Source organism: Triturus cristatus, chromosome 2_2 (assembly GCF_964204655.1).
Source record: "Triturus cristatus chromosome 2_2, aTriCri1.1, whole genome shotgun sequence".
NCBI lineage: Eukaryota > Metazoa > Chordata > Amphibia > Caudata > Salamandridae > Triturus > Triturus cristatus.
The window spans coordinates 734,478,867-734,495,351 of NC_140582.1; positions in this window are offsets into that span (position 1 = coordinate 734,478,867).

Below are 16,485 nucleotides of genomic sequence, written 5' to 3' on the forward strand. Positions count from 1 at the left end.
TGTCTGACATCAGCCTGTTGCCTGCCAAAAACTGTATTTCACCTTCGAAATTATCTGCTCCGCTCCCTACCCAATGCATTCCTGTCTAGTAGTTTAAGTAAACATTCTTCCAGCTACCGAGCGAAAGGCCCGGTTTCTCTGTCTTTATGCAAGTAATTCATAGCCCTGTTACTATGGACGATTTCTGCCCCCGCATATTGTGTAGACACTTAGACGCTTGTACACGCACTCACAGTCAATATAGTCAGTATAGAATAAGATTCTACTCTAAGAGACCTCTCTTTTGGATAACATAGTTCTCTAAACATAGGATGTTAGATATGATTTGGGATTAGGTTGACTTGACCCTCCAGACTTCTGTCGCCACATGTAGAGCTAAATGTCAAGTCCCCTTCACCCCCTAGTTGCATGTCAATCACACGTCATGCTGCTGCGCGCGCATTTCTGCCAAGTATTTCTGCTGACATTGCGAAATTCTTTCATGGAACCACCCTATTATGACATCATACCTGATGACGTTCTTTAGTTACGCCCAGTTACACCCACTTTTGCTACGCATGTATGTTTTATCTTTACTATCAATTGTTACGCCTCCTGCATTTGCTTCACTGTAATGCCTATTGTATAAAAATGATTACTTGTCAATAAAGTAACGTCTTCACTTCCTGAACCTTCGTGGTGATGGAATATGGAGCTCATCAATTTAAATTGATTTTGGAATAAAGCCCGTTCCGAACCTCTAATACCACGGATTCTGCCTCTTATTTTACTGAGCTATTGTTATAGATTTTCCGCATCAAATTAAGTTCCGGTAATTAAATTATTTACCACAACTGGGAAACTTGAAATGGGAACAACGCAAACATACTAATTGCAATACAACGAACTTTGTATATCTCATCACATGCCCGTGCACTGTCCAGTACATTGGGATGACGACCAGAGCCATCAAGAAAAGGATCAGCAAACATAAGAGCACAGAGCGACGAGCACGGTCAGCTACCAAATTGACTAACTACTTCATGGAAAAAGGCCACCCATGTGAAGCCATCCAGTGGGCCATCCTAGAGGCTAATCCGTGCTGGAACAGCGACTCTCTCTTTAGACGCGAACAACGTTGGGTCCACCGCCTCCACATTGACACACAGGGCCTGAACGATGAAATCCCGTGGTCAGAACTGTAGATTCCTCCATCATCCTTCATAAGTGGGCCTTTTGAAAAACAACTTTCCTGATATAACTGCCTGATCCAGTCGTTCCTTTAGACCACTATTGACATTTTCGCAGGCAGACCCTGCTGCTGGTTATCCTCTTTCCTACACCCCAGTACTATGAGATGTGTGCACTCGCGTACTACCTCCAACCCACACTACCAGGGATGTTAACAGCAATACTTGCGCCCCCTACCATGTCAACTCTATTTCTACCTCCATGCCTCAGTACTTGATTGGGGAGGCATTGGGGCACACCTGTAACAACATTACAGGTAGCGTTACTTGAGCCTTTAACATACATACTCACTCCATACTGGATACATAGTAAACTTGTTTGTCCCGCTCACCATACATTAGCAAAGGAGGCACTTGCCTGTACATGCTCGTTATATTATTATTTTCTCGGGCGTTATTATTACGTTGTATCTTTGTGCACATTTTCCAGCTAGGCAATAAGTGCTCTAGAGTGCTGAACTACTTCCGCCCATGATTAGATCACCGTTTCTCCACACTACGCATGCGCACTACCAGCACGATACACTAGAAGTATGCGCGCATGAGCATTCGCACGGTGCCAGCTAAACGCATGCGCACTCCTTCCGAAGCATGACACGCTCTTCCAGAAATAGGAACCTCCCCACACACCCCTTTTTCAACACTTTAATGACAGCCAGATCCCCACTTCACTCTACCTACGAGCTGGCGTCTGGATGGGGCAGGTTTCTATAGCCGACACCCGAGCAAACCGTGAGTACCCCTCGAGTCCTATCTGCTGATTGCAGCCACTTTGGAAGTAAGTCTCGACCATGTTTGCTATTTACTGTACCGCTAACGTTGTGCTTTGCACACGCCTCTCCTTTCTCTCCCACCCCTCCTATGGGCCCGATCATTGCACTGCCATTGACTGTACACCTGCAGCCCAAGAAGGTGTGGGCACCCAACGCCGCTAAACTCATGGAGTAACTTTTTCTCCACTTTTAGGTAAGTGCCAACACAACGCTCCAACCCCGCTACTTTTCCGACTGGGGGGAGTCTGGGGCATGTGGCACGCCCTCTCCTGGCTCTGTGCGCTTAAGATCATTACCTGCCGTACTTTGTGATGACCTGCTGTCTCAGCATCGGCTGGGGGGTACATGGGTTGGGACGCCTATTGAACTCACTCGGACTCCTCGAGTTGAGTTCGATGGCGCCCTCCATTTTATGTCCCTGCCTGGTGCGGACACTGGACACACCATTCATGGAGGAACCGGAACTGACCTTATATGTTTCATGTCTCACCTCCTGTTTGGACCAACTGTCTCATGGTTACGTGTTCAGGATGTTAATATACTTACGCTCTACATGAACTACCATGAGCGGTATATCTGTTTTTAAACTCTCCTCTTCTCTGTTTTGTTCTTTTTTTTTTTTCTCACTGTTCTAGGTCGCGATCAAAGGGGGCATAACTTATTTTAGAGCCACTCACAATTAGTGTAGGAGGCGATCTCACTTACCCCCTTTTGGATCTGTGAGAGGGCTAATGGTACCCCAATCACACTAATACGTTCGTGGACCCACCTCACATCACCCTCACCTCCGGTCCTGATGAAACGCCAAGGATCCTCCTGACCTCCCCAGGCGTGAAACATGTCAACCATAATTTAGTTACCTGGACACATTGCGTCGCTATTGGTAACTGTTAACCTACGGGTTTTTTAGTTTACCAAGGGTACCTCTTTATTAAAAATTACCTTCTTTTTTGGAAACCCTTAGGTAATTTTAACTTACACTGCACGCACTACCCTCACCTCTAACATGGTACTGAGATCCACACACCCACATGCACCCATTGGCAGTTCTCTAAAAGATCTCCGCTAAAGAGACCCTTCGGGGGACCTGTAGGGCATTGCACCGCCGGCCTAACGAGGAGCAACCGCCCGATGATGAAGCATGACATCCTTCGGGATGTGTGAGGGCCACAAGAGACAATTTGTGCCTCTTCCCACCCTAATCACTAAGTCCCTGACCTAGTATCTCCTTCTGTTTCACCTCTTACCCTTGTGTAAGTGTAGGTTGCCTTTCGACAACACTCACTACGGAACAGTGCCTCATTTTGATTACCTCATTGACTTTGCGGAGCATAGGCACTGGACCATTAACTGGCTCCTGCTCCCCCCTCTCTTTGATTTTTAGTCTCAGACATATTCCTGCAAACACTATGGACGGCCACAAGGTCCCCCATCAGGTGCCAAATAATAAGAGACTCAGCGCTAGCCAGTAAGCGTAGGGCAGGCCGACAGGTGACCTTAGAAAGAAATATCTCACCAAAGACACATGCCCATCTTGCTCATAATAATCAATTTTGGTAACCAGGTAAAGCTAATGGGCGCTCAATCCTTGTCATGGGTAAGTACACTAGTGAGTTATAATCTAAGTAGTGCTCTAAAAAGGGTAGAAAGATTGGTTACCAATTCAATCTTGTGTTGGGGCTGGGACCTGATCCGAAGGTAACAGAGGAGTCCCTTATTGGAGGACAGAGAGACCATCCGAAACCGCATTAACGCAAGGCCCTGCACAAAGAGCGCAGCTCTGCAATGAACACACATTAAAGCACTTATGAGAGCATTTGAATACATCTTTTTGGTCATCTTATTAGTTGAAAATTGGATACAGGAATCTGAAGATATTAGCGAGGTTTCTGACTTTATGGGAGCCTAGCAATTGGAATGACTTATCGTGAACAAATAATTAAGATTCGTTCATACCAGCCCTGAAGAAGTCATTTGTGCACCAAATTGCACGATGAAACACGTGTTGACTGTTGTTGCTTTGTGAACTGAAGATCTAGCTATGTGTAGAAAAGTTTACCTACTTTCATTCGAGAATTGGAAAGACTGAATAAATACATGGACGTTGGTTTGAAAACTACTGGATTTACTTGATACTTCATGGACTTATGATTTTACTTACTCTAGCTCGCCTCACCCTCCCCTTTTCCCTTCTTTCCCTATGGTCACGGTCCATCATGATTATCAAGGGCCAAGCAAAGAGTACAATCAGCAGAGGTCATTCTCTGCGAAGGTGCTACGTAGATCTGGTAGTTTCAGTAGTTCAAGTTGACCACACCCCCACTCCCAGTTTAGACCACCCTGCCTCTATAGTGAAGAGTTTCTTAGGGAGAAGCAGAGCAGTGGTTACCTTGTTGAATGCCCAGGCTGTTGTTATGGGAAGAGATGTGGAGGAAATGATCCCTGCAAAAGGCAAACACATGCTGTGATTACAGCCTCCCTCTGGTACTCGGCTCTTATCAGTTTCAGGCAAAATGCACCATCTTCTCTGAATACCAGCAATAACCATGATCATGCTTGGATGGCATCTTGCAGGATATTCTGGGGTGAAGGACCTCTCTACCTATGGAGTCAAGTGGTGGTCCTTAAATACCAAACTTTGTGAAGGATGAAAAACGTCTGACATAATTTCAGGAATGAGGTACATAGATGATGGGCACCAGAGAAGGGGTTCTAGATATATTTTTAAGACGATGGGAGACGAGCTAGGGGATATCAATTCGACCTACTCCTCTTTGACGTATTATCTCGGGTTAAGGCTACCTACCATCTTAACACACACACACCTTTGTAGTATAGTGCAAAGATGTACATGTGATGTCTAGCAAAGGTTTTGCACTGAAAGGGACGATTTCAGTAAAACATACTATGGCTAGACAAAATGTAAAACTTTTCACACATTACATTGGAGCTGCTCAGTGCAAAAGATGTGCAATATTTAAAAAGTTAGAAGAAACTAATAGATGTATTCAACTTACCTTTTGACAAGTCATTATTGTTTGCCGAAACTAATGTATACCAGCAGTTTCAGACAGGTATTTTACAGATCTGCACCTGTGTATTCAACCCCAGGAGTCTTTGTGTTGGGGAATGGAGTGTTCCTAGTTAATTCTATATCTATATCTCTCCTATGGATGACTGCACTCACACAATAATATGCACAAACTTCTTTCAGTGGGATCATGCCTTTACATCCGCTCTCTGACTTTTCAGAGGTGGCTAGAGGAAATACCAAAAGATTGGCTGGTGTTCACTCTATGATAGTAGCCGGTGCACTTCTCTCCATAGTCACATATGGTCAAACTGTGTAACAATGCAGGTGAGTTTAGTGTGTTTTCTGTAATGCCACGTCTGAATGGGATTTGCACACTGTACAGGCCACTAGTTCCTACTCAAACTGAGGCAGTGTACAATTTTCTGTAGTAGGGCAGTGTCTAACCCATTCCACTGTAGGGGCGGTTATACATTCACTGGTAGAAGAAGGAACTTCAACCATCTTTCCCTCTACATAATCTGAATCCACAGTATACAGAACCATTTTTAAAAAAGTCTGTTTATGTTTTGTGAGTAGCTGAACCACCATATTACCGATCGCACACTATGCCTCTGCAAATTGCTTCTTTTCGTTTCTGTTATATCTTTCTATCTCCTTTCTGCTTCATTTAAATACCTCCATGCCTTCACAACTACACTCATTAACACAGTAAATGATGTCAACATAATTCTGTTTAGAAATGCTTTGAAAAAAGAAGCAATTATGTTGCCTTGTGATTTATAAAGTTCTTCTGTAAGATTTGTTCACACAAGATGTCAGAAACTCAATAAAATTAATATTCATGGCTGTGAGGTTTAGACTGTGCCACTAAGTGCGAACTTCTTCATATTATGTCTGTGAGGTGTTTTTCTTAATGTTATAACTAGCCATGCATTTCTAGCACAGTTTATACTTCAAAGCGAGAAGTGATTACCATATTCAACTTCCACTTGCTACTTTCACATAAACAATTGCATGTGATATTGTTTTTTCCAGAGTAGCTCGTCATCTTCTTATTTGCAATGGTGAAACTAGGCAAGGGAACAAAGTTTAGTCGATTCAAAAGTGAACCAGAGCAACACAGATTCCTTTTATTTATAGTATTTTAGTTTTTGGCTGCTGACTATTCTATTTGAGGTTATTTTCTGTATTTCTGGACGGCCAAAGCTCTTCACAAGCATGCTTCGTGCGGACTGAAGAAATTGCATTGTGAAATTTCTCCTGATACTTGACTAACAATCTCATGCAAAGGACCACGCCATGCCATTTGTGGTATGCTGTGATCCGTAGTTCTTGGAATGCATTCCTGCTCAGGCAGACAGAAGCTACTTTACAGTAAAATGTAAATGGTCCAAAAATGTTTTGGGCTGAGTAGAATCTTAAACGACTCTTTTTCATGAAATGGTTGAAAGAGGCTTAGCCAAACAAGTCAATGGTTGAAGAGGGAGACCCAAACCTACTCTCTGAGAAAGTTTAAGCAACAAAAGAATTCTAGCTGTATTAGACCTAAAAAGTGTGACACCTTCCTGGAATAGGAGTAGGTGACGTCACACAAATTGCTAGGGGCTGCATTAGTGCACAATGATTAATATAGCATGAGATGCTTTCCAAAGCATCCTTTTAATATTGTGGTTATGAAGACACATGGCACATGCTGGGAGTGGTACTTCATTCGCTATAAATGTAATGTAAGCCATTGTATGCTAGGTTTTACATGATCACTCTGTCATCTGTTTAATTCTTCTGAGACCTCCCTATTTACATTGCTTGTCAAATCTTGCTCTTTTTATTTAGGAAGACCCAGAAAGAACATTGTTTGACACAGTGCACCTCAGCAAGACAACTTGTTGTGCTGCGTCAAAAATAGAGGGCAGAAATGTGCCTTATCTATCAAGATATGGCACATCACTACTCTTTCCCTGCACTGGCATACTGTGTGCTGCCTAACGGCAATGCAGACCTCCTTGTGCCATGGTGCAAGGGCTCCGGCGTTACAGACAGGATTGTTTTTGCACAATACCTAAAGATATTTTCCTTTTTCTAAGTGTGCTGCAGAATGCAGAAACCTTAGAAAGAGTACATAACAAGGAGGAATAAAGATATATCACCTCGTTGTGCCTCTATCGGGCGTATTCCCATGCTCACCAGACCTGATTAATCTGCGAATGCACCAAACAGCATGGGTGGATGCATAGAAAAACCCACTCTCCACCCATGTAATGCCTTCCCAGCACAGAGGAACTCAAGGCAGTGACTTGTTCTGCCTTGCATAGCTCCAGATTTACCAAACAACACAGGGCCCCCGCAAGGTGGCCTTTCATGGCTTGGTAAAACTGACTTAACAATTGTGTTCCCCTTTCGATACCGTGCGTGACACTCTTCTTCTCTTGGGTTTGTTCCTCCTCATACTTAAGATGATCAATATGAGGTACGAAACTACTGACAGTAACTTTTGTTATTGTTTTGGGATGTGTCTTCCCTGTTATATTTTTTGCAGAGGTACAATGTAGCGTCTTGTGAGTTTGTGGGCTGTTGCTAAAAAAATAGATATTTAACATATCTTAACTCTACATTTCCTCCATGTCATATGTGTCAAACCCATGCATGTGACTGATGTCTATATGCAGAATAGTTTTGCTGATTCACCTTTTTAAAGGTACCTAATTTCAGATTATAACTTTGAAACATTTGGGCTGCATTTGACAAGGTAACCCGGCTCGTTAGAGCATTTTTAAGATCTGCGCTCAGCGTACTGTGGCTAAGACGCGCTGCGCTCTATTTTTAATCTACCCTAGTTCTGTATTTCTGTTGCCATCTGATTTGCTTTCCCCTGCATTTACTATAGGACGCCCTCTCACCTGCATTTAAATTTGTTGAAACACCGCTGTTTAGCGGGTCCGGTCCCAGTGGAGAAACGTCACTGGGGGGATCAGGCCGCCATATTGGAGTGGTGCTGTGGATGTTTGGGGCCGCCATTTTGAGCGGTCTAGCGCTCTCCTACACACGTGGGCAGCCTACTTAAGCCGGCACTTCTAGGGGGTCAGCCTTGACAAGGTAATCCGGCTCTTTAGAGCATTTTTAAGATCTGCGCTCAGCGTACTGTGGCTAAGACGCGCTGCGCTCTATTTTTAATCTACCCTAGTTCTGTATTTCTGTTGCCATCTGATTTGCTTTCCCCTGCTTTTACTATAGGACGCCCTCTCACCTGCATTTAAATTTGTTGAAACACCGCTGTTTAGCGGGTCCGGTCCCAGTGGTGAAACGTCATTGGGGGGATCAGGCCGCCATTTTGGAGTGGTGTTGTGGACGTTTGGGGCCGCCATTTTGAGTGGTCGAGCACTCTCCTACACACACGGGCAGCCTACTTAAGCTGGCACTTCTAGGGGGTCAGCCTTGACAAGGTAATCCGGCTCGTTAGAGCATTTTTAAGATCTGCGCTCAGCGTACTGTGGCTAAGACGCGCTGTGCTCTATTTTTAATCTACCCTAGTTCTGTATTTCTGTTGGCATCTGATTTGCTTTCCCCTGCTTTTACTATAGGACGCCCTCTCACCTGCATTTAAATTTGTTGAAACACCGCTGTTTAGCGGGTCCGGTCCCAGTAGAGAAACATCATTGGGGGGATCAGGCCGCCATTTTGGAGTGGTGTTGTGGACGTTTGGGGCCGCCATTTTGAGCGGTCTAGCGCTCTCCTACACACGCGGGCAGCCTACTTAAGCCAGCTCTTCCAGCGTGCAGCGGGTACGCGCAGCGGGAGTGCCTTCCCTGTGCCTGAGTCATGCCAGAGTCCTGCCCGTCTGTGCTCGTCCACGCCGAGTCAGTGCTAAGGCAGGGTCTTGCTGCCCTAACTCCTATATAGCTACTTGATCGGCTCTTCGAATGTATTCTCGTAATGAGCTGTTCAATCTTCGCGAGGTTTCGCCTTGTATTCTTAAACCGCTACACCCCCTATCCGGCCCTTTTCAGTGCCCTGAGTGTTCTTTTCAACTTTTATCCCCTGTTTCTATCTGCATTGATAGATCAACCTCCTTAGGATGTCATGATAGTTGTGCTCCTCTGCTTGCATAGTCTCAGGTCCCCCATGTTTTTAAGGTTTGTCACCTCAATGTAAGGTCGCTGGTTAAACATCACCTAGACGTCTATAACCTACTCACGGAGGAAGCTCCTGATATTCTTTTTATGTCAGAGACCTGGCTGCATGAGGAAGCTTTGGCAGCAGTTAATTTGGCTCTCCCCTCTGAGTATGCGATTTATACTTTTAATCGTAATACTTTTAAGGTGGTGGCATTGCGGCTGCGGTAAAATCCTGCTACTCATGTATATGGAAGGCTCTGGACATTGCTGGCTGTGAAAGTGCCCATTTTCGCATCTCGGTTAGCCCTCACTTTACTTTTTCCGGGCTGCTCATTTATCGACCTCCGGGCCCAGATGCTGACTTTAGGTTAGCTCTTCCTGATGCTGTAAGTGCATTAGCCTTAGGGGCTGCCAATTTTAGTATCATTGGCGACTTAAATCTCCATTTTGATGCTCCCCTCTCTCCCGCGGTCAGCAGTACTATTGCCGATTTGGAGGCTCTCCAGCTATTTCAGCTGGTCACTCATTGTACCCATGTTGGTGGGCACATTTTGGACCCCATTTTTACCAACCTTTCCTTGGCTAAAGTACTACCTCCCAGATCTATAGCCTGAACCGATCACTATCTTATAGAGTTACATCTCATAATTGAAAATTCTCTGCATAGAGCAAGTGTACCCGTGTCCTTTAGATGCCCATGGAAAAAACTGAAGCTTGCCGATTTTTATCGGCTTCTTAGTTTAAACCTTCCAGGTCCTTTTTCTGATGTGGAGTCGGGCTATGACCTTTTTTGCAGCTGGCTGACTGGAGCCTTAGACTGTTTGATCCCAATTGCTGAGAGTAAATGTCGCCGTGCTGAACCTAGCCCATGGTATGATGACTCGCTTCGCCTTCTAAGAAAATCCTGTAAACAAGCGGAAAGGGCGTGGCGTAATTCATATCTGCCTGCTAAGAAAAAGCTGTATCTAGCTAGGACCAAGACATATCATAGAGCGGTATGTCAAGCCCGGGCCACTTATTACTCTCACGAATTTAACATCAGCGCCAATCCTACCAAACTAATATTTAAGGTGCTCAAGGATCTTACAGCCAGTAGAGCTCCAGCTGCCGAGATCCGCTCTGCCTCGCACTGTGAGGACTTGGCCGCCTTCTTTGTAGAAAAGGCGGAGGCTATCTATCGCTCTTATTCGGGCCCATCCACACCTCCAGAGAAATTGGAATCTGGCCCGATGACATCTATGTCCTTGTGCTCTTTCCCTGAGCTCTCTATGGAGGAATTTAATAGAATTGTGATGAAAGTCAAATCAGGCTCGCCAACTGACCCTCTTCGACCTGCCCAATTCAGAGAATCTGCGTCGCTCTGTCTTTCTCCTTTATGCGACCTTGTCAACTTATCCTTGATGTCAGGCTCTGTTCCTGGCAGCTGGAAACAAGCCCAGGTGATGCCTATCTTAAAAAAACCTTCCCTGGATCCATTAAAATTAGAGAACTACCGTCCCATATCTCTTCTTCCGTGGGTGGCAAAATTGACCGAGGCCCACGTCAATGCTATTCTATCCAATCATCTCCATTTGGCGAATATCTTAGATCCCTCACAGAATGGATTTCGATCTGGCCATAGCACTGAGACGGCGTTGCTTTCAATGGTCGATCACCTACGAACTTTGGTTGACTCGGGTCGAACGGCGGCACTGGTGCTTTTAAATCTCAGTGCCGCGTTCGACACCGTCTCCCACGCTATTTTATTGAAGCGTTTGGTGGAGGCTGGTGTCGATAATATGGCACTTAAATGGTTTCGATCATTTCTATCTGGTCGTACATTTAGGGTTGTCACTCCTCCCTTTCAATCTAAACCTTACCCTATTGCTCATGGCGTCCCACAGGGGTCGGCTCTAAGCCCCACTCTTTTCAATCTCTATGTGCAGCCGCTGGCTGCTGTCGCCGAGCGTTGGAACCTTACTATGGTGTCCTACGCTGACGACACGCAGTTGGCGGTTGCAATAAGTGGGGCTTCCGACCTTGAGGCTGCTAAGTTTCGTGAGGGCATCAGCTCAGTGGCCCGCTGTATGACAGATCACTGCCTACAATTGAATGCCAAAAAAACTGAGGTTCTTATTGTCAGCAGTCAAAGTCACCTTTGGGGCGACCATTGGTGGCCGTCTGAGCTTGGTCCAACCCCTCTTCCTGTCACCGAGGTTTCAAACCTAGGGGTTTGGTTGGACTCAAAACTTACTTTTGTCTCTCACACTAAGAAAATTGCTGCCATTTGCTTTGGGACTATTCGTAGACTTAGACCTATTTTTAAATTCTTTGATGCCCCTACCAGACAGCTTATTGTACAAGCCACAATATTGTCTAGGTTGGATTACGCTAGTTCTCTGCTGCTGGGAGCCAACTTGGCCGAAATTTCAAGATTTCAGCGCGTTCAAAACGCTGCCGCCAGAGCTCTGGTCAGCTTGCCGAGATTTTGTTCATCCAAAAAAACTATCCGTAAACTCCATTGGCTCCCTATTGCTCAGAGGATCCAGTTTAAATCTCTCTGTCTTTCATTTAAAATTTTGAAGCACTCTTCCCCTCAGATTCTGGAGCATTTTATTTCACCATACATACCAGCGCGGTCTCTAAGATCCTCAGGCCTCCACTTGGTCACAGTCCCGCGTTTTAAGAGGGCTAGGGCAGGCGGCCGCTCTTTTAGAGTCCTCGCTGCTAAGTTATGGAACTCTCTTCCTGTTCATATCCGTGCTATTGAGGAACTGACAGCTTTTAGGAAGGCCATTAAAACCTTCCTTTTTCCCTCAGACTTCTAGAGTAGCTGTGTGATGCCTCCTGGTACTGTTTTGTTGTCCGGCTCTTTGTCTATTATAGCGCCGGGACGCTCCTTTGCTCGGGCAGCTGTGCGCTCTACAAATCCTGATAACATAACATAACATAACATTTGCTTGGCAGGACTAATTGACGGATTCCTCATTTCTATCACTATGAAGAAAATTCTCTTTCCATGACTCTACCTTTTAAATGTGGCCTGGCCTAAATGATATTCCTGGTTACAGCATGTGTTTGGAAAGCCTTTCCTGAGTAACTTATGATGAGAGGCTTTCCCATTTTTCCCTACACCCTATTGCTGGATTAGCCTATATGTCTATCGGACTCATGTTAGAGTGCAACCTTTTATACCAGCTGTTAGACAGGACATCCTTGGCATGGTACTCTCCCATTTTTTGTGTCTTCAATCTCTGACTTTGCAGAACTAATTTTTATTGCCATTAGGACTCTGTGCACTTTACCATTGCTAACATGCTAATTTACTTGTGCTCTCTCCTTAAAACATCGTACAATTGGACTACATCTAATTGGCACATTTAATTTACTTGTATGTTCCTAGTATATGGTACTACATATGCCCAAGGCCTGTAAATTAAATGTTACTAGTGTGCTGCAGAACTGATTGTGCCACCCAATAAGGTAGCCTCTAAATTGCATTTTCAACTTTCTGTGTCTGTTAATGGTTCCCCCATCTAAAATGTGTATTGGGCCCAGACATGAACAATGGGCCCTGAATGTACCTGGTTGAGGGTCTTCGAGGCAGGATGGATGGGGAGTAGCTGAACCCTGCCCTGATTTTATTTTAAATGACTTTGCCCACAGCACTCACAAAGGAACCTGACTCAAGGCCAGCCCTTGGCACCCTGGAGATTTGGAGCCAAGACCAGGGGATTGGGATCAACTGATCAGAACCATGTTTGGGGGTATTAGGACTCTGTGCACTTTACCGTTGTTAATCCGTGCTAAAGAGCTTGCCCTCCCACCTTGAAACATGGTAAAATTGGACTACATTAATTGACACATTCAATTTACTTGTAATTTCCTAGTAAATGGTACTACATATAAACAAAGCCTCTAAATCTGTTAATTAAATGCTAGTATAGTTCTACAGAACTCGTTGTGCCATACACTAAGGCAGTCTCTAAATTGGCATTTTCAACCTGGCCAAATAAACCTTTTGCCAGGCCTGAACCTTAATTTTAATACTTGTAAGACACCCCAATGAAGGCCCTAAAGGCTTATGGGCCAGGCTGCATGGTATTTAAAATGTAAGATATGTTTAAGTTTGACTTTTCCTTAAAAGTGAAAAACTCCTAAATTTGTGTTTCTTTGTTCAAATGCCTATCTTTCCCATAGGCTAACACTGGGTTAACTTATTTCAATTAGTAAGTCCTAACTTCAAATTGAGAGCAGTTGAGAAATTATAGTTACACTTATATGAATTGTAATTTAGAATTCTCTTTAAAGGTAAAGAAGATTTTAGATTATAAGTTTGAAAATAAAACATTTAGAAAGTTACCATTTTCCTGACCAAAGTTCCTGAGGCCTTTTAGGAATTTCCAACTGTCTGGGTCGGTTAACAAGTATTTTTGCGCCCAGTCTGGCCAATCTCTATGTCCATCTTTTCGAGCAAGACAGTGTACTCAACCACAACAATCCATTCCGGGACCGGATATTGCTGTGGAAGAGATATATAGACGATATTTTTGTCGTTTGGCATGGAACAGTTGCTACACTTTTGGGGTTCCATGCATGGTTAAATACTATGAACAGATTTTTGAGAATCACTGTTAAATATGACGAAAGGAGATTACCTTTCCTAGACATTGTGATCTGCCCTACACAGGGTAAACTTGGGAGCGAGCTGTACAAAAAACCTATGGCAAAAACTCGCTACTAAACTTTGATAGTCATCATCCGAAGTCTTTCCACGAGAACTTACCTGTCGGGCAGTTTTTGCATATACGGAGAAATTGTTCTGACAGAGAAACCTTTGATCATCATGCCAAGGCATTATCTAGACAGCTATATGATAGGAGGTACCCCAAACTTTTGTTTAGACAGGCTTGGAAGAGAGCCTATAACAAAAATCGGGATGTCCTCCTAGAACCCCCGTACCAAAACCTCCGCTTTCAAGAATAACTTTTGTTAATACTTTCAGCACACTTTACAACAACTTGCAAAAAACTGTGCGCACACATTGGCGCATCCTCAATGTAGGCAATGTGAACATCCCAGCTCCACTTTTCTCATTTAAAAGAGATACTAGTCTACGGGACAGTCTAGTACACACGAGACCCAGGACTAAATCTGGAATTGTGATTGGCACATTATGGGATCTCCCTCCAGTACAGGGACACTTCCCATGCGGGTCTTGTACAGAGTGTCCCCAAACCCAACATACCAAAACAGTGGATATTGGGACAGGAAAACCATGGGTCCTTTAGAAGCATACAAATTGCAATACGGAAAGAGCCATCTACCTAATTACGTGTCCATGTTCCCTTCGATATGTAGGAATGACGACACGTAAGGTCAAAGTACGCATCAATGAGCATAAAAGTACCATCAGACGTAACAAACAGGCAACAAGACTTATGAACCATTTCTTGACATTCAAACATAAACCTGAGGACTTAAGATGGAAAGTATTAAAAGAACCTTTCATTCCATCTCATGTCATGGATGTCACCAAATTCTTGTTCGTAAAAGAACAAAAATGGGTGTTTAAACTCCAGAGTGATCGTCATGGACTTAACAATGAAATACCCTGGGTATCATTGTAACAATGACCCGTATATGTATGATCTAACCATAACGCAGTTTCACTAAGAATAAGGCTCTTTTATATGCCTCCTCTTTTTCCTATGCAATTTTTATCTAAACATATCTAGATAAGAAGTTTTGGAATCATGTTTTGCATAGTTAAAATAACTCTATACTAAGAGTCTCTCTTTCTTTCTCTATATCAAATATATTACAACAATGTTGGGATGTTTTTGACATACAACTTGCCGATCTTTGGATAAGTGTTGTTTTTACCCCTTTGACTGTACCATTGACATGATGTACGCATGAAAAAAACATTGACTTTCAAATCACACAATATCACTTTATTGTGTGAGTATTTTTTCATGTGATTTGTTGTGTATCTTTCAACGCGAGAATTCTAGCTCATTGCGAACTACAACTTCCATCAATACGACATACGATCTGAACACAAGGGATGGCGTGATGACGTCATCTCACAGGGCCATCGACGCTTATCTAAGGCGTCTGTAAACATGACGTGGGCGGTACGTTAGAAGTGGGGAGTATACCACTGTGTATTTAAGACCGGGCTCCCTCTCCGTCGGACACCTCCCCTTCCAGCTTAGATCCAGAGAGGGGTATCGACGGATAGGTGAGTAACGCTGCTAGTTCTTTCCTTCCCCGTTTTTGTAATTTGAAATAGCAAGCTCCCTTCGGCTCTCCTCGTGATTTGCCGACACTCAAGTGAAGTTTTCATCAGAATGACCTCTCTTTGTGGTATGTCTCCATTAGCAAACGGGCAATGATGAAAGCGATTCACAACCACTGAGGCGAAAGCACGCTTTTTAAATAGAGATGCACTCCGCTTACTTCTACACAAATAGCGGTTATTGCAGGTCTGTTTGATTACAGTAGACACCTATTTCAATATGAGATGCACCAAGATAGTGTGTTTTTTCTTACAAATAGCTGTTATTATAGGTCTGTCTTTACTACAGAGGGCACCTATGTAAATATGAGGTGTACCGATGTATAGCTGACTCCCTTTTGAAATAGGTTTGAGTTAGTACTAGCACATCCTAGTGATTTCTCAAAGCTAGTATAAATACTGGCACAGGGGCTCCTGTGTTTTTTGCCATTGGTTTTAAGTTGTGTGACTTAGATAAAAATCCAGTGTATGGTTACCACAATCAGACGAAGCGAATCCTGATTTGGGTTTTTATACATTTTTTACACTTTATATATAGAGCGGTGCCTCACGTCCTGAGCAGATGCCAGGTGAGGCGAGGAGCGCACCCGCATAAAGTCGGGTAAGTGCATTGACCACTGCTGAACATTTGCTATGAAATACACTTGGTGGTATTTGGTACATTTTTAAGTATCACATTATGATCATTTAATCTAATGTTTCAATGGCTAAAATGAATGCTTCAAGGATCATTAACTGGATCTCATGAGAGTCTTTTTCGTTTTTATTAGGTATTTTTCCAGTACCACTGTCTAATCTTCCACGTTGGATTCACAGAGGTTTGCAGGTTGCATTGTTACCAACCTTTATTTTGTTTTGTTTTCTTGCACTTAAGCATTAGGCTTTTGCAGTAGCTGTTATATCATAGGTCCTGACGAAAGCCCGGATTCTAATATCCATTGGCTGAAACATGTAGACCTGGAAATCTTACAGCTATTTGTTTAAACTTTATATGCATTGTTTTTATATTGACACCAAGACAGCGCTAAATTAAATTGTTTTGTGTCTTGATAGT